General features: G+C 42.6%; 1 pseudogene; it reads right to left on the bottom strand.

Annotated features, from left to right (window-relative positions):
• Positions 1-1,070: 1,070 nt before the first annotated feature.
• On the bottom strand, positions 1,071-24,569 carry LOC139530995 (C-1-tetrahydrofolate synthase, cytoplasmic-like; annotated as a pseudogene).
• Positions 24,570-24,599: the final 30 nt, after the last annotated feature.

The following is a 24,599-nucleotide window of genomic DNA, read 5'->3' as shown; positions in this document are numbered from 1 at the left end:
TAAGGACTGGGGAGTTTATCAGGATAACAAATAAATGGAATGGAGCTAAGCACAGGCAAAATTCTAGACGAAAACCTGGTTGTCTTCTTTTCACCAGACACGGAGATAAATTCACCTTTCAGCAGGACAATGACCTTAAACAAGGTCAAATCTACACTCAAGTTGTTTACCAAGAAGACAGTGAATGTACCTGAGTGGCCGAACTACAGTTTTGACTAAAGTCTACTTGAAAATCTATGGCCATACCAGAAAATGGTTGTCTAGCAATGATCAACAATCAATTTGACAGAGCTTGAATCATTTTGAAAAGAATAATGGCCAAATGTTGCACAATCCAGGTGTGGAAAGCTCTTAGAGACTTACCCAGAAAGACTCACAGCTGTAATCACCACCTAAGGTGCAACAAATTATTGACTCTGGTGTGAATACTTACAGAACTATCTAATTTACATATTTCATTTTCAATAAATTTGCAAACATTTCTAAAAGCAAGTTTTCACTTTTGCCATTATGGATTATTGTGTGTAGATGGGTGAGAAAAATCAATTTTTAATTCAGCCTGTAACACAATATGTGGAATAAGTAAAGGGACATGAATACTTTCTGATGGCACTGTAATTGTGAATTTCTGTTTTCAATTGACACCAATATGTAATTATGCACCAAGGCCACCCCCCTCAATTCTGATTGATACTACAATCAGTGTAGACAGATGAATCCCTGTCTCAATAACAGGGACAAAGAGGGTTAAGGTTGCAGCCTATACAATATAACGTTTTGTGAATAGTTAAGATTACAGTACTGTTTGTTTTTCCTGCTCTTCTCTAAATTAGCTGCACAGCCATGCTACCTGGCTCTGATTCTGCATGTAGTTGTGCAAAGGCAGATGGCAGCCCCAGCAGGTGGTCCATGTCAGACTCAGCTCTATAATAATTGTAGCTTCTCTGGTCACCAGTCACAAAACTAATGCACACACCAACCTCCTCAGTGGGGAAATCCACATCACACCTGTGCTATTTATTAAAACAAAACAAAAATCCAATGAACAGAGACATTTTCCATTTTAAATGTTTTTTTTCTCTCCATTTAATCATTATTTTCATATGTGTCATATTGATTTTAAGCAACATGCTCAAATTTCACAGAATCAATTAGTGTACAGTACTTTAACAGTATTCGACATTCGTCATTCTATATTACAATATAAAATAGAAATAAAGGAAACCTTTTAAGAGAGGCACAATTAGGACAAATCTTTAAACAACAAGGATGGTCAATGTCAGAAGTTTTTACAATGCAGCAATGTCAGAATTTGTTCTGCTTAATTTTCAACACTGTTTTGAATCTTTACCAGTCCATGGCAGTAGACAGAGTCTGATTTACACACAAATAACCACCTGATTCATGATCTGAGACCTCCCTCTCCCTAGGGTCTCCTTGCCATGCACAGTATTATCAGACAACACTGTACTTCTGGTGGGATAAGATACAGTAGCTTCTGGGAAGGTTTGTTTATTTTCAGAGGTGATTATTGAAGGAATGTTAAGTAGGTCATTTCTCCCTGCTAGAATACTAATACAGAGTTAGTCTCGGGGGACAAACAGTTTAAGTTTCTTTAAATTTACCCTTCAGTGGCCACATGCAGAGCAAATTAATTATTGACAGGGGAGGGAAGCGCTTCCAGTTACTGCTCCACCACATTTCATTAGGGCTCGTTGTGGGTGCTGCAGACAACAGACCAGGGAGAGATCGAAAGAGAGAATATCCAGAATCATCACAGACATCAACCATATCTGTAAACTAGTATGGGTTGTTGTATTGATGTCATTCATATAGCTGTAATGTTAGCGGATTTCTTCAGGTACACAGGGTGGAGCACCAATTAGAATAGTCCGTTGACCTGCTCAGTCTCAGGGTCCAGGTCAATGTCGTAGAAACATGGCCTTGTGGGCAGCCCTGGAATCGTGGGCATCTAGGATGGGGCAGAAAAAAAGAACAATATCAGTATTTTTGTGTCCTCTGATCAAGAGATTGATTCAGTTGAGGCCAGTGCTTCCTTACCATGCCAACCAGAGGGTAGAGGAACCCAGCTCCCACACTGGCACGGATGTCCCTGATGGGCAGGACGAACCCTGTGGGCATGCCCTTTTTATCCGCCTCTTGGGACAGGGACAGATGGGTCTTTGCCATGCAGATGGGCAGATTCCCAAAGCCCTGGACAAGACAATAATGGCATTCATTGAAAGGAGATTAAAACCTCAAATAGAAATGCGAATCTGTTGACAGAATTTAAAATACATTTTAAAATGTATAATAATAAAGTGCATTTAAAGTTTGATTTGATGTAGTCCTATTGTTTAACTTGGATTTTTAGTTGAGATGGAGACGTGAATCCAACATATAAATTATTCATTTGTAAACAAACTGGAATTAAAGCCAGACTAAGGCAGTGGCACAGATAGAACTATCCAAGCAAAAGATGCTGCCCAGCCTAAAACTTTTTTTTCTGATAGTGGATATAACGTTGAAGATCTGACGTTGTTTTAAAGGTACAAATTCAACATATTTTATACAAGGTTTTTCCTATGTTGAAATTTGGTTACCATGACAATCCTGTGGTTGAAATTTCACCCTCAACAGTTTACGTTGATTACTTTTTCAAATTCAATGTATTTTCCACATAGATTCCACTTCACAATACATTAACAAATTATGTTGAAATAACGTTGATTCAACCAATTTGTACCCAGTGGGAAGCCATTGCATAGCCTATATCAGGAATCAACCAATATTCCACTGCTCCTCTCCTCTGTGATTCCCCTGGTGCTCTCAGTCAGTCGCATGGGCAGTCACCAATCACCAGAGGGGCGTACAGCAGCAGTCCTGCTCCTGTCTCTGACAGATCCACTATAGTGGAGAATAGAGCCATTTCACATTTCGGCTAGCCTCGACTCAGGGGTCACAGGCACATCTCTCCTCACCTGTCAGTCGCACATTGACTGATGGAGTGACATGGGGTTGATGTATGGATACTCTGTGATTAAAACAGTCATCGGAGCATAAGAAGTGAATCAGTGATTTAATCTACGGACATGACACAAGACTGATAGTGAGATGGTATGAATGGAAGTCCAGCCAGTGAACAGTCAAGATGAGAAAAACCTTTACGACCTGAGCAGGATGAAATAAATGTACCTATGTCATAAAGTGAAAACCAAGGTCTTTCAGTAAGGTCCAACGCTCGCTTTACCTCTACATCATAGAGAAACTTGAAGTCGCTGGGGGCCTCAGAAACCCTCTGCACAGCCTGTCCCAGGGCCACAGCACCAGCACCCCCTTCAGCCCATTGAGAGCAGCGCACCGCATCAAAGGCTCCCGCTGCCTTGGCCAGGCTACAGATCAGGTCCAGCTCTGATTCAGTGTTTGTTCTGCAGTCAGGGTCACAAAGGTCATAGGTCAAAGCACTAATACACAGGACAATAGGGGTAAAATTGTTTCAGATGCTCACCATGACAAGGACTTACTTGAAAGCGTTGACGGCCACCACCACTGGCACTCCAAAGTGTGTGGCATTTTCCACCTGTTTCCTCATGTTACTGCAGCCCTTCCCTAGAAGCTCAAGGTTCTACGCAATAACACACAATGGGTCTTGTTGATATATAGCCTTTACATAACATATTGTGTATACTGCCTTTGTAGAGACACCCCAGTGAACTTGAAGAGCAAGTTAAGTGCAGCCATTTTCTACTCGCATCAATGATCACATGTAAGTAGTAGGCACTGGTCCATGTAAATGAAGGGAGCTTGTGAACTGGACCTAATTGCACTCCATAATGGATGGGCCTGGGTAATTCAGATCAACTAATAGCATCAGATGAGAATTAAACCAGGTCACAAGACACAGAGCAAATACCACACTCATGCCCTTGATGCCTTCTAATGAATGATTGAGTCTTACAACCAAGACTTAGTGCAGAGGATGGGTAATATGTCATTAACAAAACATTTTCATAAAGGGGAAGTGACACATCTAGGATGGATGCCCTTTCATTGATGTGATGAGGTGTGAAGGGGGAGGGGCTGAAGTTAGACAGTGGGGGTGAGGGGCGGAGTAGTGTCTTACCTCTTCCACAAATTCTTTGGGCAGGGGCATTCCAGCAGTAACCTGCAGCAAGGGAGAAGTCCAGTCAAAAAGCCACCAAACTAGCATAAGCAATTATGGGATCAATCCCTACCCAATGACATGAAACTTAGTAGTGTTTGTGGGGGTAGAGCTAAAGCAGCAGCAGAGTGAATATGAATGAGGTCTTCCTGTGTGACCGCCAAACAGCAGGAAATGTAATTACATTCTCAGCAGTGCACCTGCATTCATTGACGCAGGATAGAACATTCCATACGAGAAGATATGTGACAATAACATGTGAACATTCTCTAGGCTGATCTGATGATTATAATTCACTGCAGTGAGTAACCACTCTTTTTCCTTTGAGGGTAAAAACCTGTCCTTTGATAGTTTTTTCTGAAGCAGTCTTTCTGAAAGCTGCCCGTTGGCACCACCATTAGGACAGAGATGGAAAGATATTCGGAGACCCCCGGTAAACTGTGCAGTCACTCACCATTGGCCCGCCTCCGTGCATCTCCGTGCATCTCCGTGCATGGGGCGGCAGGTAGCCTAGTGGTTAAAGCGTTGGACTAGTAACCGAAAGGTTGCAAGATCGAATCCCCAAGCTGACAAGGTAAAAAAAATCTGTGGTTCTGCCCCTGAACAAGGCAGTTAACCCACTGTTCCTAGGCCGTCATTGAAAATAAGAATTTGTTCTTAACTGACTTGCCTAGTTAAATAAAGGTAAAATAAAAACAATTTAAAAAAACATCTTCAGTGGCCACCAGCACCACCACGTGAGGCCGGAGTAGCGGCATTTGATGTTGAAGAATGTCTCCATGCCGATGTAAGAGCCGAACCCCAGCCTCCGTCGCTATCCCATGAGAGAGACAACCAACACTCACATTGCAGGACTAGTTCATAGTTTCGTTTCTTGCCAAAGTAGAGGCTGTGTGTTTTAGCTCCACAAAGCCCTCCTGGCCGACCAGCTTCAGGGCTATCTTATCAGCCAAGATGGAGGAGTTGCCATGGGCGATGTTGGCGAAGGGTCCAGCATGGACGAACACGGGTGTTTTCTGTTGAGAGAAACGCCTCAGTCACACAGCAGCAGAACACACACAGCCTGTGGCAATGTCACCACTCAGACTCACAGCAGTCAGTCTACCACATCAAAAACCATACGGACTCAGAATCCCTTATCTGCAGTCAACATAAGTTTAGCTAAGCAAGTTCTAGGCTTTGAAATATCTGTTGATTAGACCAAATCCTGCCTCTGTACTTCTCAAAAGAGATATAGGGGATTAGTAACTAAACTAAAAACAGCCACAAGCAGATGCCTTCTGTCTATTCCAGACTGCGTTATCACTGCTCCAGGAGAATGTAGGAAGCCTCACATCCACACTACCCTAACCAATTAAAGAATCTAAAACCCATTTTCCCACGCTGCTTTGCTTCCCTCTCCTCCAGTCGCCGGGCCAGTACAGTTCAGCCCCCCCGGCTCTGTGGATCTGAGGCCCCCACCCACCTCCAAAGTCTGCATCAGGTTGGGCTTGATGGCATCCCTCATCAGCACAGTCAGGGCTCCACTCACAACCAGTACAGAGTGAAAGCATAGGAAGAATCTTTCAAGCCCAGAATCAACAAGCACTCATCACAAACGTCAATCCAACCACCTATCATTGCACAACCACAGTAAAATGTTGTCAAAAACAGAACAATTGAATGTGTTGACGGCCTATGTGTTGGTTAACAGTGGAGGAAAAAGACTAGGGCCACTGACCAGGTCCTCTGTGGTGATGGGCTGCCCGCTGCGGCTGGTGGCCACCACCTTGGCCAGGCGCTGGCGCATGTCCTCCAGGCTGCTGGTGAGAGCCAGCACGGCCATGATCTCACTGGCCACCGAGATGCTGAACTTGGCCTCGGGGAGGGGGACAGAACAGAAGTCAACATGTCAGTATTAGGTGACTAACTAATGGTAAGAAAAAAACACCTCCCTAGTGTGTCCCTTCTCAGTCGGTGATTGGCCAACGGTGATCTTCCTCAGGAAACGATCATTGGTGTCCAACACTGAAAATGACGCAAAGACCCATAAAACATTCTATTTCTGTGCCAGGTAAGAGAGTCTGGGTCCATGTCCAGGTGGGCGAATTCGGTTGATCTCCTCAGTGAGAGTGGTGGGGTCAGTCTTCTCAATGCACACTCTCTATAGGAGTCATACACACAGACACTTGCAGAGAAATTCTCTCACTAGCAAAGCCAAGATGATAATGGCATTATCCAATTGTCATCCATGGATCTGTTTTTTGTTCTGATGTTTTTACCTTCAGTCTGTTTATCTGGATGGGGGAGAACATCCGCTGACCTCCACTAAGGGGGACCAGACAGTTATATAAAGCCTGTGGGAGAGGTAATGAGTGAGAAAGATAAGAAATGGACTGACACACACATTCATCAAACATGAAATACCACCTTGTGCAGCGCAATCTTTCTCAACAACAGAGGTCAACAGAGAGAGAGAGAGAGTTCACCTTGTCTGTTTGGGTGGCTTCGTGGAACACGCGGGCGTCGATGGCTGCCGCCACAAGGTTGTTGGCAGTTGTGATGGCGTGGATATCGCCAGTGAGGTGGAGGTTGAACTGGAATCAGAATTAAGCTATATGGTCAGAGCTTTATGCAGAAACACCCTTCCTAAATCATTAATGTCTGGAATAGAATGGAGATCAATCAGTGCAGTACCTCCATGGGAATAACTTGGGAATATCCACCTCCAGCAGCACCTCCTGTAGATAGAACATTCCAGTGATTTAGCATTGATAACACCTTCACACAAAAGGAATCCAACCAGTCAGCAAACAGCAGCATCAGCCAGTGCTCACTTTTGATCCCGAAGGTGGGGCCTTGGGAGGGCTGGCGGACACAGGCGAAGACGTTGAGCTTCATGTGAGCCCCCAGAGCCTGGACCAGTCCTATGGTGGTGGTGCTCTTTCCCTCTCCCAGTGGGGTGGGGGTGATTCTAGAGATACAGACAACATTAACACTGGTGTGAAAAGTTTCAGAGAGCATAACAGATCATCAATCTTGATAAAACAAGAGTTCTGTACCAGGCCACTGTAGTGAAAAGGAGCACATTTGTACGTTACACCTACAGCATGATAGAAAAATAACAGATTCAAGTCGAGAACAAAAGGTTATTGTACCCAGTACAAAATAACTAGCGAGACAGACAGAGCATACCCAGCGACCACCACGTATGTCCCATCAGGCTGTGCCCGCAGGCGTTTGAGGATGTCCAGCTGCACCTTGGCCTTGGTCTTCCCATAGAGCTCCACCTCTTCAAACAGCGGCCCCACTTCCCTGGCCATCCGGTCGATGGGCTTGAATAAGCAGGAATGTGAGATCACCCATGTCACTAAGGGCCACAGTCGGGTCACACTCATTTAGTCAGCAGTAACAGCAGACAGAAAATGTTCAGCAAGTCTCTGAGGACCAAGTTTAGGGCTTTCCACCATGAAGGTAAAGACTTATGACTAGAGCCTCCTCAGTTAGTGGATGGTTGAATTATTCAGCAACAGTATGGAGGAGTATTAAAAGTATGACTAAGCGACTACGAAATAGAGTGATTCCACATCAGAGAAGGTAGGCAGAGGATGAGGGGACCAACCTTGGCACAGGCTTCTGCAGGTTGGGCTTGATGTAGGTGATGCTCCACTTGCCTGGCTGGTGAGACTCCAGGAAGCGCTTGGCACTGTGTTCTGGAGATGAAGAAAAGTCGCAAACCACACAGCCAATAAAAAGTTCTGACTACACATTCAGCTTGGAATTTGTACATAACTCAAAGGCAATTTGCTGTGGTTCTGCCTTATGGACAAAAGCTATTAATTCTAAGGGAATGTGCTCTGAGCAACCGTGGATTGCACAGTGCCATAAAAGTGAAAAAAAAGAAATTGCTTTCCATTCATTTCATGTCGTTAGAATGCAATTACCTCAGCTCAGAGGATTACCAGACAGAAGGAAATTAGCTTCTGAAGGAACACCTTATCTACTACAAAATGCTCCACAGTCTGTTTTTTCCATAATGTCATGCTGCGGAAACAGGTGAATAACATTGATAAGTCCACAGGACAGGGAGTTGCTCCATCACAAACAAAATGACCATCAACTTTTCCCCTGAAATGTGAATTCTCACAGGATGAATTTTGGAGGTGAAGTGTTTTGTGTAATTACTAGTAGGGGTGACACTACCTTCGTAGCAGAGGTGGATCGGTAAGCTACACTCACATCATGAGTAACCTTGGCTGAGATCTCAGGACTTGTGTTCCAAGGCTTTAGCTTGGTGGGCTACCGTATCCTTGAGGCATACAGACAATCCGTGTTCAATACCCGGTTGGTCCCACCTACATGAGCATGGCCACAGTCATGGGCCTCACTCCTCCTGGTACTAGAGTGATGAAGCCAGCCTGCTCCTTAGGAGAGGAGTAGTGCACATCCCCTACCTCGCGCTTCCCACTGGGCCTCGTCCCATCTTAGGAGGACAGAGAGGTACCATGCAGAACAAGCATAAGTGCCCCTAAACTTTACCCATAAAGAAAAGTGCCAGCTCCATGGAGAACTGATGACACACTAATGGTTAGCTCACATATTTGTTCTAAAAAGAAAGAATACTTGTCAAAAGGGAAACCAATGAAGGGGACCATACTACCCTAGGATGTGATTAATGCCAGTCGATGAGCACCGCTCCTTTTTTTACCCAATCTCCCTTCACCATCTCTGCTTTCCCGATCCCAACCACCAAGATGTCAGCTCTGCCCACCTGCAAAGAGAGGGGATTGGATGGATCTCCTCAAAATACTATATTAGTGTCTTTTGTGGAATGAGTCTGTCAATCTAATGTACATTAGTGCTGCTGTATATGGGATCTGTATGTGACATATTACTACCTGTATACATGATCGTGACGCGTTGGCTGTAGTAATGGCCTGTATATGACAGGTTATGGTTGTGAGTTTGTTCATGTTCTGAGTGAGCGTGTGACATGTTCTGGGCTTGGATTTACCTCAGCAGCGAGGTCAGCAGTTTTAGAATGGCAGGTTGTCACGGTAGCGTGGTTTTACAGCAGCAGGTCATGCATGAGCGCACCCACAATCTTACTGCGGCCAATCACCACAGTTTTCTTCCCGGCCACCGACACACAATCATTAAATTGAGCACTTTTACATACCTCTTATATGGGGGACTTTGAGCGGTTCTGGACTGGTTCTGACTGACATTTTGGTGTACAAAGCGATCTGAACGTCGTAGGGTCCAGTGCCTTATAGTACCAGAAAGCCCCAGCTGTCCGCTCTCCACTACCACTCTGTCAGAGGAGCAGACTTGAAGTGTCAGGTTTCACACTCCACATTTGCATAGGGAATGACGTGTCACATTTTCTGGCCTATCCAGACAAATAATAGATTTGCTCTCCCTCTAAATGACGGAGCCCAACCTTGGAGATGGCATATGAAAGTGGACAGTCTAGCGATTCAAGCAGTTGTGGTTTCATCTCATTACAACCACTTTCTCTTGGTCACTTTGTGCATAAAGCTGAAGTTCTAACGAGTCTGCAGCAATTTGAATGGTGTCTCTGCATCACTCAGAGGAGACTTTACAGAAAATGCTCTGTCATCAGTTATATGAAATGGGGCCACATTTGTACACTAATTAAATATGATCATATTTATTTTCCAGTTCTAAGAAAAGTGAAATCTTATAAGTCATTCATAATTTGATTGTTACTATATTTTAAAAGCTTTTCAGTCATTTCAAGTCCTATTCCCACACTTTTGTTTAAGATTTTTGTTATATTTTCATAATATTTGTAAGATGTACTTGAGCTTGTCCTCAAAAGTGAGTTCAACTCAGCAATTTATAATTATTTCTACCAGAAAGGTGAGTTCCCGTCCTTTCTAGAACTAGGCAGCATTACTAGTTTTTGTTTATGAGCATCATGAAAAATTATAACTTTTGGCTATGTCTATTTAGGTGGAAATCTATATTTTGCATTAGCATTCAAGTCAAGTGATTCAGCTGATTGGAATTTAGTCATATTTTCTACACTGTACCCACCAGTCTGTCTTATGAGCTCCATGCAGCCGTTAGGAGTACAGGAGATTAAACAGTAATTCAGGTCCCCACGGGACAGTTTCCCTGCATTTATACTAGTCAGACTGGGAACACACAAACAATACACTCATTATCAGCATCCGGTTTCTGAACAACACTTCTAACCACTAAGAGTTAGTCATACTTACACATACAGTGGGGTCCGAAATTATTGACACCCTTGATAAAGATAAGCAATAATGATTTTGGTTTATTTATTCAAATACTAAGCTACAGTGGGGCAAAAAAGTATTTAGTCAGCCACCAATTGTGCAAGTTCTCCCACTTAAAAAGATGAGAGAGGCCTGTAAAGTTCATCATATGTACACTTCAACTATGACAGACAAAATGAGAAAAAGAAATCCAGAAAATCACATTGTAGGATTTTTTATGAATTTATTTGCAAATTATGGTGGAAAATAAGTATTTGGTCACCTACAAACAAGCAAGATTTCTGGCTCTCACAGACCTGTAACTTCTTCTTTAAGAGGCTCCTCTGTCCTCCACTCGTTACCTGTATTAATGGCACCTGTTTGAACTTGTTATCAGTATAAAAGACACCTGTCCACAACCTCAAAGAGTCACACTCCAAACTCCACTATGGCCAAGACCAAAGAGCTGTCAAAGGACACCAGAAACAAAATTGTAGACCTGCACCAGGCTGGGAAGACTGAATCTGCAATAGGTAAGCAGCTTGGTTTGAAGAAATCAACTGTGGGAGCAATTATTAGGAAATGGAAGACATACAAGACCACTAATAATCTCCCTCGATCTGGGGCTCCACGCAAGATCTCACCCCGTGGGGTCAAAATGATCACAAGAACGGTGAGCAAAAATCCCAGAACCACACGGGGGGACCTAGTGAATGACCTGCAGAGAGCTGGGACCAAAGTAACAAAGCCTACCATCAGTAACACACTACGCCGCCAGGGACTCAAATCCTGCAGTGCCAGACGTGTCCCCCTGCTTAAGCCAGTACATGTCCAGGCCCGTCTGAAGTTTTCTAGAGCGCATTTGGATGATCCAGAAGAAGATTGGGAGAATGTCATATGGTCAGATGAAACCAAAATAGAACTTTTTGGTAAAAACTCAACTCGTCGTGTTTGGAGGACAAAGAATGCTGAGTTGCATCCAAAGAACACCATACCTACTGTGACGCATGGGGGTGGAAACATCATGCTTTGGGGCTGTTTTTCTGCAAAGGGACCAGGACGACTGATCCGTGTAAAGGAAAGAATGAATGGGGCCATGTATCGTGAGATTTTGAGTGAAAACCTCCTTCCATCAGCAAGGGCATTGAAGATGAAACGTGGCTGGGTCTTTCAGCATGACAATGATCCCAAACACACCGCCCGGGCAATGAAGGAGTGGCTTCGTAAGAAAAATTTCAAGGTCCTGGAGTGGCCTAGCCAGTCTCCAGATCTCAACCGCATAGAAAATCTTTGGAGGGAGTTGAAAGTCCGTGTTGCCCAGCAACAGCCCCAAAACATCACTGCTCTAGAGGAGATCTGCATGGAGGAATGGGCCAAAATACCAGCAACAGTGTGTGAAAACCTTGTGAAGACTTACAGAAAACGTTTGACCTCTGTCATTGCCAACAAAGGGTATATAACAAAGTATTGAGATAAACTTTTGTTATTGACCAAATACTTATTTTCCACCATAATTTGCAAATAAATTCATTAAAAATCGTACAATGTGATTTTCTGGATTTTTTTTCCTCATTTTGTCTGTCATAGTTGAAGTGTACCTATGATGAAAATTACAGGCCTCTCTCATCTTTTTAAGTGGGAGAACTTGCACAATTGGTGGCTGACTAAATACTTTTTTGCCCCACTGTATATTATATGCTCAAAAACATTCTGGAAATTATATAATTTTATACTAATACAATTGCTCAGAGAAAGAGCTTTTGTTTAATAAGTCTTTTTTTTAAGTAGGGGGCCGAAATTATTGACATCCTTAAAGATTCTTAGAAATAAAAAGTCAAAAGTTTAGTATTTGGTCCCATATTCACAGCATGCTTCTGATGCTACAAACTCGTTGGTTGCATTTGTAGTTCATTTTGGAGTCATTTTTACTCTAAATAAGAATATAATATGTTTGTGAACACTTGTACATTAATGTGGATCCTACCATGATAATGAAAAATCCTGAATGAGTCGTGAATAATGATGAGTGAGAAAGTTACAGAGGTCAAAGATCATACCCCCGAGACATGCTAACCTCCCGTTATTGGTAATGGTGAGAGGTTAGCATATATTGGGGGTATGATCTTTGGCCCTCCGTAACTTTTTCACTCATCATTATTCACGAATACTCATCATTATTCACGATTACTCATCATTATTCACGTTAAACAAAGTCATTCTCTGAGCAATTGTATTGGTATAAAATGATATAATTCCCCCATTTTTTGGAGCATACAGTATTTTAATCGTTTATTTTATACAGTCATTATTGCTCATATTTATAAAGGGTGTCAATTTCAGACCACACTGTACATACTCATATAGCCTCTCTCGACGATATACTGTATTTCCTATGCCTTCTTTCAGTTCCCCATTCCATCATCTCCCCAACACAAGCTATGCATGATTAGAACCCTCAGAAAAAATCATTACTATTTTGAGCTGATGACATAAATCAATGTCCTCATCATTGGTACTCTAGTAATTCAGGTCTTATCTTTTTAAACAGGCCCAGCTAAGTGCAGTGCAGAAGCTACTTTACTGGTCTCTCAGTAAGCCCAGAGGACAATCAGAATCAATAGAGCAGGGATCATCAACTACACGGAACAAAAATAAACATAACTCCAACGATTTTACTGAGTTACAGTTCATATAAGGAAATCAGTCAATTTAAATAAATTCATTAGGCCCTAATCTATGGATTTCACATGACTGGGCAGGGGCGCAGCCATCGGTGGGTCTGGGAGGGCATAGGCCCTCCCGCTTGGGCGCCAGGCCCAGCCAATCAGAATGAGTTTTTCCCCACAAAAGGGCTTTATTACAGACAGAAATACACCTCTGTTTCATCAGCTGTCTGGGTGCCTCGTCTCAGATGATCCCGCAGGTAAAGAACCTGGATGTGGAGGTCCTGGGTTGGTGTGGTTACATGTGGTCTGCGGTTGTGAGGCCGGTTGGACGTACTGCCAAATTCTCTAAAACATGAGGCGGCTAATGGTAGAGAAATTAACATTCAAATCACTGACAACAGTTCTGGTGACATTCCTGCAGTCAACATGACAATTGCATGCTCCCTCAAAACTTGAGTCATCTGTGGCATTGTGTTGTGTGACAAAACCGGACATTTTAGAGTGGTCTTATTGACCCCAGCACAAGATGCACCTTTGTAATTATCATGCTGTTTAGTCATGCCACATCTGTCGGGTGGATGGACTTTCTTGGCAAAAGAGAAATGCTCACTTACAGAGATGTTAACAAATTTGTGCACAAACTTTGAGAGAAGCTTTTCATGCGTATGGAACATTTTTTCCAGCTCATGAAACATGGGACGAACACACGTTGCGTTTATATATTTGTTCAGTATAGATTCAGCCGCGGGCTGATTTGTTCTTAAGCGGATGCTCAAGGTTTAGTAATATTTGACTAAACCTTGCTTACATTTGTATACGGTCACACATACAATATCTCTCTCTATTACAGTGCATTCGGAAAGTATTCAGACCCCTTAACTTTTTCCAAATTTTATTACGTTACAGCCTTATTCTGAAATTGATTAAATTAATTTTGTTCCTCAATCTACACACAATACCCCATAATGACAAAGCAAAAACAATTCGTTTTTTTTAAATTTTAGCAAATTTATTAAACAGAAATACCTTATTTACATAAGTATTCAGACCCTTTGCTATGAGACTCGAAATTGAGCTCAGGTGCATCCTGTTTCCATTGATCATCCTTGAGATGTTTCTACAACTTGGGAGTTCACCTGTGGTAAATTTAATTGATTGGACATGATTTGGAAAGGCACACACCTGTCTATATAAGGTCCCACAGCTGACAGTGCATGTCAGAGCAAAAACCAAGCCATGAGGTTGAAGGAATTGTCCGTAGAGCTCCGAGACAGGATTGTGTCGAGGGCACAAATCTGGGAGTGGGTACCAAAAATGTTCTGCAGCATTGAAGGTCCCCAAGAACACAGTGGCCTCCATCATTCTTAAATTGGAAGAAGTTTGGAACCACCAAGACCCTTCCTAGAGCTGGCCGCCAGACCAAACTGAGCAATCGGGGGAGAAGGGCCTTGGTCAGTGAAGTGCCAAAGAACCCGATGGTCACTCTGACAGAGCTCCAGAGTTCCTCTGTGGAGATGGGAAAACCTTCCAGAAGGACAACCATCTCTGCAGCACTCCACCAATCAGGCCTTTATGGTAGAGTGGCCAGACGGAATCCACTCCTCAGTAAAAGTCACAGGACAGCCTGCTTGTTTACCAAAAGGCACCTAAAGGACTCAGAACATGAGAAACAAGATTCTCTGGTCTGATGAAACCAAGATGGAACTCTTTGGCCTGAATGCCAAGTGTCACATCTGGAGGAAACCTTGCACCATCCCTACGGTGAAGCATGGTGGTGGCAGCATCATGCTGTGGGGATGTTTTTCAGCGGAAGGGACTGGGAGACTAGTCAGGACTGAGGAAAAGGTGAATGGAGCAAAGTACAGGGAGATTCTTGATGAAATCCTGAGCGCTCTGGAGCAGATTCTTAGACTGGGGTGAAGGTTCACCTTCCAACAGGACAATGACCCTTAGCACACAGCCAAAACAACGCAGGAGTGGCTTCGGGACAAGTCTCTGAATGTCCTTGAGCAGCCCAGCCAGAGCCCGGACTTAAACCCGATCGAACATCTCTGGAGAGACCTGAAAATAGCTGTGCAGCGACGCTCTCCATCCAACCTGACAGCGCTTGAGACGATCTGCAGAGAAGAATGGGAGAAACTCCCCAAATACAGGTATGCCAGGCTTTTAGCGTCATCATACCCAAGAAGACTCGAGGCTGTAATCACTGCCAAAGGTACTTCAACAAAGTACTGAGTAAAGGGTCTGAATACTTATGTAAATGTGATATTTCAGTTTTATTATTTTTATATATTTGCAAACATTGCTAAAAACCTGTTTTTGATTTGTCATTAAGGGGTATTGTGTGTAGATTGATGATGGGAAAAAACGATTTAAACCATTCTAGAATAAGGCTGTAACGTAACCAAATGCGGAAAAGTCAAGGGGTCTGAATACTTTCCGAATGCGCTGTATGCATGGCAATACCTCGGAACAGATAACCAAAATTAAAATCAATTGGAGCTGATTTGTTGACTTTTTTACATTCTTTAATATCAAATTTTTGGGGGGGAAACCTGCAACAGAGTAATTTAGAGGAGTAGGGGATGAATGGATCTTCCTAAACACACCAAGTCAAAAATTAGGCCAATTGTCCAATAAATACAAGATAATCATGGCTTATACTTCACAAATTCAACTAGAACGTTTCAAGAATGGCAAAGATGTGGACGTGAAATCTCCATGATTTGCCGGAGTGTCACAAAATAAAATGAAAACCGTTTTTGAGAGTTTATCACAGTTTGATTGACAGTAAACTGGTCACACAGAACATCACAAACATGTTGAAACATCTTAGTTCTTTCCCATCCACATCCTTCACTGAGGCCACAGCGTTAGTCACCTTCTCAGTATCTATTTTGTGGATGGAGTCTAGAGGCAGCTGAACGATGAGGCCATGGATAGCAGAGTTCTCATTCACCTCCGTAATGCTGTGCAGAACCTACAGAGATGTTGGGTGTGTAAAAGAGAGAGGAAGGGAAATAAATCAAAAGAAAGGGAATGACTGAGACAAAGAGAGTGACAAAGTGGCCTGCAGGGATCACTAGGAAGAAACGCTATGCAAGCTGTGAAGTCAACACCCTCAGGATCCCTCCTCACCTCATCCTCTGTGGCAGTCCTCGGGAGCCTTAGGTGTGTGGCATTTATTCCAATCTACAATAGGCACAAGAAAAACAGAGTTTATGAAGTGAACAACGTGGAACATGTATCAAACATAAATAATCACGTCAAACTTTCTACTGTTATTTACCTCAGCTGCTGCCTTCAGCTTCATGCTGATGTAGAGGCTTGAATCATCTCTGTCCCACACCTGAAAAGTACACAGCACATTGGAGCAAATATGTAGTCTTCATGTGTTGCAATAACGCTTTAAAAACCAGTCAATGATCGAATAACCAATGTCAGTTATTATATACATTACGTTTCATGATTCAACTATATAAGTATAAGAATGGAATAAATTCTCCTCTCCACTGAGCGAGTGGTTCTGAATCTGCCTGAGGAAAGATATGACCCCCAGGCTTTATTCTGTATCCCTTTTAGCACACAACACAAATTCATTACCATCTCAAGTACACTCAAATGGTACAAATACTACCCATAGACAATCTAAGGAAACAGGCCATGGGAAAATAGGCTACATGGACAGAATCAAGATTTGAACTACAGCCCTAAAAACAAACTCTTGCACTTACCTGTAACACAACCAGACCTGGTCGAAAGTTAGGGTCCTGAGACTTCATCTGCTCCAAATTCTTCTTCAGCTTCTCCCTCACCTGGCTGTGGACACAAGACAAGCTACAGTCTCACAGAGAGAAAGCAAGGGGACCATTACTCGGGGGTAGAACCTGTATGGTCTTACAGGGACATGGTGTTCCCAGACACCACTGAAGCCATGGACCTCTGTCCTCCAACTGTCCACAGCACACCTCAGATCTTAGAAGGAGGTGAGGTGCAGCATGATTACCAGCTGAGGGACAACTCCAGGAGTATGGCAAAGTGCATCCCCTGGAGTGCAATGCTAGGAAAGAGCCCTTATAGAGCTAAGAGACTCAGACCACAGGCAACCTTGGATGAAGTAGCTGGTTATTTTGGCATGGGAGAGGACAGCAATATATGATATGTGACAGAGAAAGTCTTGCTAAGGAATTAGACTGTTACACTAAGTGATGTCCATGTAAATTCACCAGCCCAGCCAAATGAAGGCCTCTTAGAGAGGGACATCTCAGAAACGTTGCCTTATCTTAGGCCCTTTTCTATCAACTAAAGTTATTTGAGAGAGAGAGAGGGGGGGGGGGATTTTAGGGTCGTCAGCATCTCATCCTGGCTTGGCGGCAGACCACATAGATACAGGGACTAATTGGCACAGGGCTCAATGGAGTGGTAGTGCCTAAGCAAAAAGGGTCAGATAAGCAGTATTTTTCCTATATTTTTTCCCTATATTACATTTAACAGCGGCGCCCAGCACAGCAAGGGAAGTAGAAGAACCCCCACACACACACACAACCCCTACCCTTGCCACCATGTTGAAAAAAAATCCGTCAACAACAGATGGGAAGTTCAGTCAGTAAGGTAACACAGAAACTGTAGTGTTTTTCAAAGCACTCTACTCTTTAACAAGATGAAATAACTGTCTTAGCAAGTAATTGAACTGACAGGAACGGTGCAAAACAAATACAGAAAAGGCAGGACTGATTTGTTTTCAGACGAGTTGGTTTCAAAGTTGATTGAAACCGAAGACTAAACCAAAAACAACAATCATTAGATGTGATGAATCAACAACCCTCACTCTTAGACCATAACACTTCAAAGGATTATGTATTAATATTTATGTTGCACATAAAAAAAAATTGTGGCAACTCTAGTCTATATTGTATCAGTAGAAAAGGGGCGTTATCTAATCCATCCTTGGTCAACACAGACAAAATTCATTTGTGGGACTCAGGACATCAACAGTGTTGTACTCTGATCAAGGCCACAGTGTAGTAGTTCCTTTGCAGCTACTCTGCAACATATTAGTTTAATTACTTACTGAACGCTACTCCTCTTCAATGACCCTATATACACACACACACACAGCAACTGAACTCATTGAAGAAAAGGATGTAAGTGAAGAATGTGGCTTTTGACCAGTCGGCCTGAATTAATTGACTAATGGGTAGTGAAGAGGGACACGGTTAGGAGGGCACGGTCAGTCACGTCTTGTGAGAAGCATGAGTTGCTGAATTAAAGTTCCTTCATGTATCAAAAGTCAGGTTGTCACCTAAAATAGTATTGACACAACTGCACAGTCAGTCATGTGGCTATCAAGTAAAACTGCTGGGACACTGCTGGGAAACAAATAGGGCAAATATGAGAAACTTTGCAGTTAATTAAATAGTTTTTGGGATATGACAAATCAATTGAAATCAAATGTAGGGGAGTCTTGGAGTACATGCAATTTAGCCTATCAAATTAATAGAGCATATTACTGTTGTCCAATCTATACATCCACTGGAGTTCAGTACTCACATGAAAAAGGAATGGATCAACGGCACATTCTGTTACATAATACTTGGCTCCCGAGTGACGCGGCGGTCTAAGGCACTGCATCTCATTGCAAGAGAAGTCACTACAGTCCCTGGTTCAAATCCAGGCTGTATCACATCCGCCCGTGATTAGGAGTCCCATAGGGCGGCACACAATTGGCCCAGCGTCGTTAAAGTTTGGCCGTCATTGTAAATAACAATTTGTTCTTAACACTGACTTGCCTAGTTAAATAAAAGGTTAAATTAAAAAAATGTAATTCAATTTAAAAAATACTGTATCAAGGTTGGGAATAGGCCGACATTAACAGTAGAATGAAACATTATTGTTGTAGTAGCAGCTTCACCCAGGATGTTTTCACAATATTCCATTAAAAGTGCAAAAGCTTTTGTGACATTGTTCCCATCCACTTTGACATGAGACTAAGAGGAAAACTATGAGTGACATTTGACGTCCTCAGGTTCAAAATAAAAATGTAAGCTAAGTGGTTCATGCAGTTAGTTATTAGCTACACACTGACAAGTGCATACTGTTGATACCAGAATAAAGGATGTATGGAATTCTCAGGAACACGTTCTTTAGAATCTGTTCCAACCTTGTTTGTTGTTTACAAAGTTTTGGGTAGAGATTCTACAGAACATTATGAATAGAATGAGGTTGCCAAGTCATGCTTGATGCATGTGGCTGTTGTTCACCATGTACAATGTCTGCAGAATGCAACAGAACGTAGAGATATGTGAGAAAACCAAACTGCTACGAGGAAGCTATGTCAAAGGTTTACACAAAATAAACATCATAGTGCTTTCTAAACCCTCTGCACAAGAGCTGTGTGCTAGTCGAGCAAAGTTATAAAAACGTGTGTGATACACTTGCTGTGGTCGCCCAGCAGCAACACCATTTTGATCCAACAGACATGGTCAGAAATATTACAGAAACTGACAGTAAATCACTTCTTATCCACTGATGATTTGGGCTGGCATTGCTGGCTGAAAGAAAGTTCGCCCCGAGACAACAATTCAATTCAGTTTAAGGGGCTTTATTGGCATGGGAAACATATGTTAACATTGCCAAAGCAAGTGAGGTAGATAATATACAAAAGTGAAATAAACAATAAAAATGAACAGTAAACATTACACTCACAGAAGTTCCAAAAGAATAATGACATTACAAATGTCATATTATGTATATATACAGTGTTGTAACGATGTACAAATGGTTAAAGTACAAAAGGAAAAATAAATAAACATAAATATGGGTTGTATTTACAATGGTGTTTGTTCTTCACTGGTTGACCTTTTCTTGTGGCAACAGGTCACAAATCTTGCTGCTGTGATGGCACACTGTGGTATTTCACCCAGTAGATATGGGAGTTTACCAAAATCGGGTTTGTTTTTGAATTCTTTGTGGATCTGTGTAATCTGAGGGAAATATGTGTCTCTAATATGGCCATACATTGGGCAGGAGGTTAGGAAGTGCAGCTCAGTTTCCACCTCATTTTGTGGGCAGTGTGCACATAGCCTGTCTTCTCTTGAGAGCCAGGTCTGCCTACTGCGGCCTTTCCAAATAGCAAGGCTATGCTCACTGAGTCTATACATAGTCAAAGCTTTCCTTAAGTTTGGGTCAGTCACAGTGGTCAGGTATTCTGCCACTGTGTACTCTCTGTTTAGGGCCAAATAGCATTCTCGTTTGCTCTGTTTTTTTGTTAATTCTTTCCAATGTGTCAAGTAATTATCTTTTTGTTTTCTCATGATTTGGTTGGGTCTAATTGTGTTGCTGTCCTGGGGCTCTGTGGGGTGTGTTTGTGAACAGAGCCCCAGGACCAGCTTGCTTAGGGGACTCTTCTCCAGGTTTATCTCTCTGTAGGTGATGGCTTTGTTATGGAAGGTTTGGGAATCGCTTCCTTTTAGGTGGTTGTAGAATTTAACGGCTCTTTTCTGGATTTTGATAATTAGCGGGTATCGGCCTAATTCTGCTCTGCATGCATTATTTGGTGTTCTACGTTGTACACTTAGGATATTTTTGCAGAATTCTGCATGCAGAGTCTCAATTTGGTGTGTCCCATTTTGTGAATTCTTGGTTGGTGAGCGGACCCCAGACCTCACAACCATAAAGGGCAATGGGTTCTATAACTGATTAAAGTATTTTTAGCCAGATCCTAATTGGTATGTTGAATTTTATGTTCCTTTTGATGGCATAGAATGCCCTTCTTGCCTTGTCTCTCAGATCGTTCACAGCTTTGTGGAAGTTACCTGTGGCGCTGATGTTTAGGCCAAGGTATGTATAGTTTGTGTGCTCTAGGGCAACGGTGTCTAGATGGAATTTGTATTTGTGATCCTGGCGACTGGACCTTTTTGGAACACAATTATTTTGGTCTTACTGAGATTTACTGTCAGGGCCCAGGTCTGGCAGAAGATCTAGGTGCAGCTGTAGGCCCTCCTTGGTTGGTGACAGAAGTACTAGATCATCAGCAAACAGACATTTGACTTCAGATTCTAGGAGGGTGAGGCCGGGTGCTGCAGACTTTTCTAGTGCCCTCACCTATTCGTTGATATATATGTTGAAGAGGGTGGGGCTTAAGCTGCATCCCTGTCTCACCCCATGGCCATCTGGGAAGAAATGTGTGTGTTTTTTATCTATTTTATCTATTTTAACCGCACACTTGTTGTTTGTGTAAATGGATTTTATAATGTTATATGTTTTTCCCCCAACACCACTTTCCATCAATTTGTATAGCAGACCCTCATGCCAAATTTAGTCTAAGGCTTTTTTGAAATCAACATAGCATGAGAAGACTGCCTTTGTTTTGGTTTGTTTGTTTGTCAATTAGGGTGTGCAGGGTGAATACGTGGTCTGTCGTACGATCATTTGGTAAAAAGCCAATTTGACATTTGCTCAGTACATTGTTTTCACTGAGGAAATGTACGATTCTGCTGTTAATGATAATGCAGAGGATTTTCCCAAAGTTGCTGTTGACGCATATCCCATGGTAGTTATTGGGGTCAAATTTGTCTCGACTTTTATGGATTGGGGTGATCAGTCCTTGGTTCCAAATATTGGGGAAGATGCCAAAGCTAAGGATGATGTTAAAGAGTTTTAGTATAGCCAATTGGAATTTGTTGTCTGTATATATATATATACAGTGGGGAGAACAAGTATTTGATACACTGCCGATTTTGCAGGTTTTCCTACTTACAAAGCATGTAGAGGTCTGTAATTTTTATCATAGGTACACTTCAACTATGAGAGACGGAATCTAAAACAAAAATCCAGAAAATCACATTGTATGATTTTTAAGTAATTAATTTGCATTTTATTGCATGACATAAGTATTTGATACATCAGAAAAGCAGAACTTAATATTTGGTACAGAAACCTTTGTTTGCAATTACAGAGATCATACGTTTCCTGTAGTTCTTGACTAGGTTTGCACACACTGCAGCAGGGATTTTGGCCCACTCCTCCCTACAGATCTTCTCCAGATCCTTCAGGTTTCGGGGCTGTCGCTGGGCAATACGGAGTTTCAGCTCCCTCCAAAGATTTTCTATTGGGTTCAGGTCTGGAGACTGGCTAGGCCACTCCAGGACCTTGAGATGCTTCTTACGGAGCCACTCCTTAGTTGCCATGGCTGTGTGCTTCGTGTCGTTGTCATGCTGGAAGACCCAGCCACGACCCATCTTCAATGCTCTTACTGAGGGAAGGAGGTTGTTGGCCAAGATCTCGCGATACATGGCCCCATCCATCCTCCCCTCAATACGGTGCAGTCGTCCTGTCCCCTTTGCAGAAAAGCATCCCCAAAGAATGATGTTTCCACCTCCATGCTTCACGGTTGGGATGGTGTTCTTGGGGTTGTACTCATACTTCTTCTTCCTCCAAACACGGCGAGTGGAGTTTAGACCAAAAAGCTCTATTTTTGTCTCATCAGACCACATGACCTTCTCCCATTCCTCCTCTGGATCATCCAGATGGTCATTGGCAAACTTCAGACAGGCCTGGACATGCACTGGCTTAAGCAGGGGGACCTTGCGTGCGCTGCAGGATTTTAATCCATGACGGCGTAGTGTGTTACTAATGGTTTTCTTTGAGACTGTGGTCCCAGCTCTCTTCAGGTCATTGACCAGGTCCTGCCGTGTAGTTCTGGGCTGATCCCTCACCTTCCTCATGATCATTGATGCCCCACGAGGTGAAATCTTGCATGGAGCCCCAGACCGAGGGTGATTGACCGTCATCTTGAACTTCTTCCATTTTCTAATAATTGCGCCAACAGTTGTTTCCTTCTCACCAAGCTGCTTGCCTATTGTCCTGTAGCCCATCCCAGCCTTGTGCAGGTCTACAATTTTATCCCTGATGTCCTTACACAGCTCTCTGGTCTTGGCCATTGTGGAGAGGTTGGAATCTGTTTGATTGAGTGTGTGGACAGGTGTCTTTTATACAGGTAACGAGTTCAAACAGGTGCAGTTAATACAGGTAATGAGTGGAGAACAGGAGGGCTTCTTAAAGAAAAACTAACAGGTCTGTGAGAGCCGGAATTCTTACTGGTTGGTAGGTGATCAAATACTTATGTCATGCAATAAAATGCAAATTAATTATTTAAAAATCATACAATGTGATTTTCTGGATTTTTGTTTTAGATTCCGTCTCTCACAGTTGAAGTGTACCTATGATAAAAATTACAGACCTCTACATGCTTTGTAAGTAGGAAAACCTGCAAAATCGGCAGTGTATCAAATACTTGTTCTCCCCACTGTATATATATATATATATATATATATAATTACATTGAGGATACCATCAACACCACATGCCTTTTTGGGTTGGAGGGTTTTTATTTGGTCCTGTAGCTCATTCAAGGTAATTGGAGAATCCAGTGGGTTCTGGTAGCCTTTAATAGTTGATTCTAAGATTTGTATTTGATCATGTATATGTTTTTGCTGTTTGTTCTTTGTTATAGGGCAACCCAAAACCGTTTTAGCTGGACTTTCACCTAATCAAAGACTTGGCCCAGCAGGAGAAGCTCTCCCTTGAGAAAGGTACCACCACCCTGAGCGTGTCAGACCAGACCTCTTCGTTATATAAACCCACAGATGAGCAACCCCAAGCGGAAAGTCAACCTCCCAGGACCATTACTGTTCCAGACTTATAGAGACTTATATTAGCTGACTCAGGAGTCCTCGTTGTCTAGTATCCTGAGTTTCCACCCCTCGTTAACAACACCTCTCTTAACTAATATAGCACTGTGCCATGCCAGGGGATGGTTTGTGTGGAAGGTTGCTGATGTTCCCATGTTTATAATAGTCAGCAAAAAGTGTCTCTTGATTTTTCATAAGGAGCTTCTTTACTGTATTTGAATTACCTCTGAACAGCAGGAGGCAGCTTCTAAGGCCTCTCGATTTGGTTGGAGTAGACTGTTCAATTCTCCTGCCATTGTTGGGCTAAAGGGCTTTGACATTCTCACTTGACACATCAGGACTAATTGAAGTTGTATCAAGCTTGGCAGCCTTAATTTAGCATGCAATCCTTATCAAGTTAATGTAATGTATTTTTCTTCTTGGCTTTTGGAAATAAAATATAGCTTCAGACTAAACATTACTCACTCAGTTCCAGGTTGGATGGTGTTTTCAGGTTTCTGTTGTTTTCCCAGAGCATTTGCTGTATAGCGTTGGAATAATAATCTTTGGTAGTTGAAAACCTTCCAGGTGATTCCGTAATTACGTCCAAAACCAGGTTGTGGGTTTTGATTTGGAGTGAAGGTTATGTTGTAGAGGGTAGTATCCTGTATATGTTCCTGACAAAAAAATCCAAGTTTACCTAACTCTAAATCTATCTTTTTTAAGAACATGCTGAAAAATGCAGGAGCTCATCTGATCATGACCTCTCAGTCTCTCTCTCAGCTTGTCTCTTCACTCTGACTGGGTTTTGATTCTGATTACTGATGGTGGTAATGTTGTAAATGAGCTACGATGCTAGCGTAGCCCACAT

The sequence above is a fragment of the Salvelinus alpinus genome, chromosome 9 (genome assembly GCF_045679555.1).
Source record: "Salvelinus alpinus chromosome 9, SLU_Salpinus.1, whole genome shotgun sequence".
NCBI lineage: Eukaryota > Metazoa > Chordata > Actinopteri > Salmoniformes > Salmonidae > Salvelinus > Salvelinus alpinus.
Note: the sequence above shows the minus strand (reverse complement) of the source record. Positions and strands in the feature narration are given on the sequence as shown.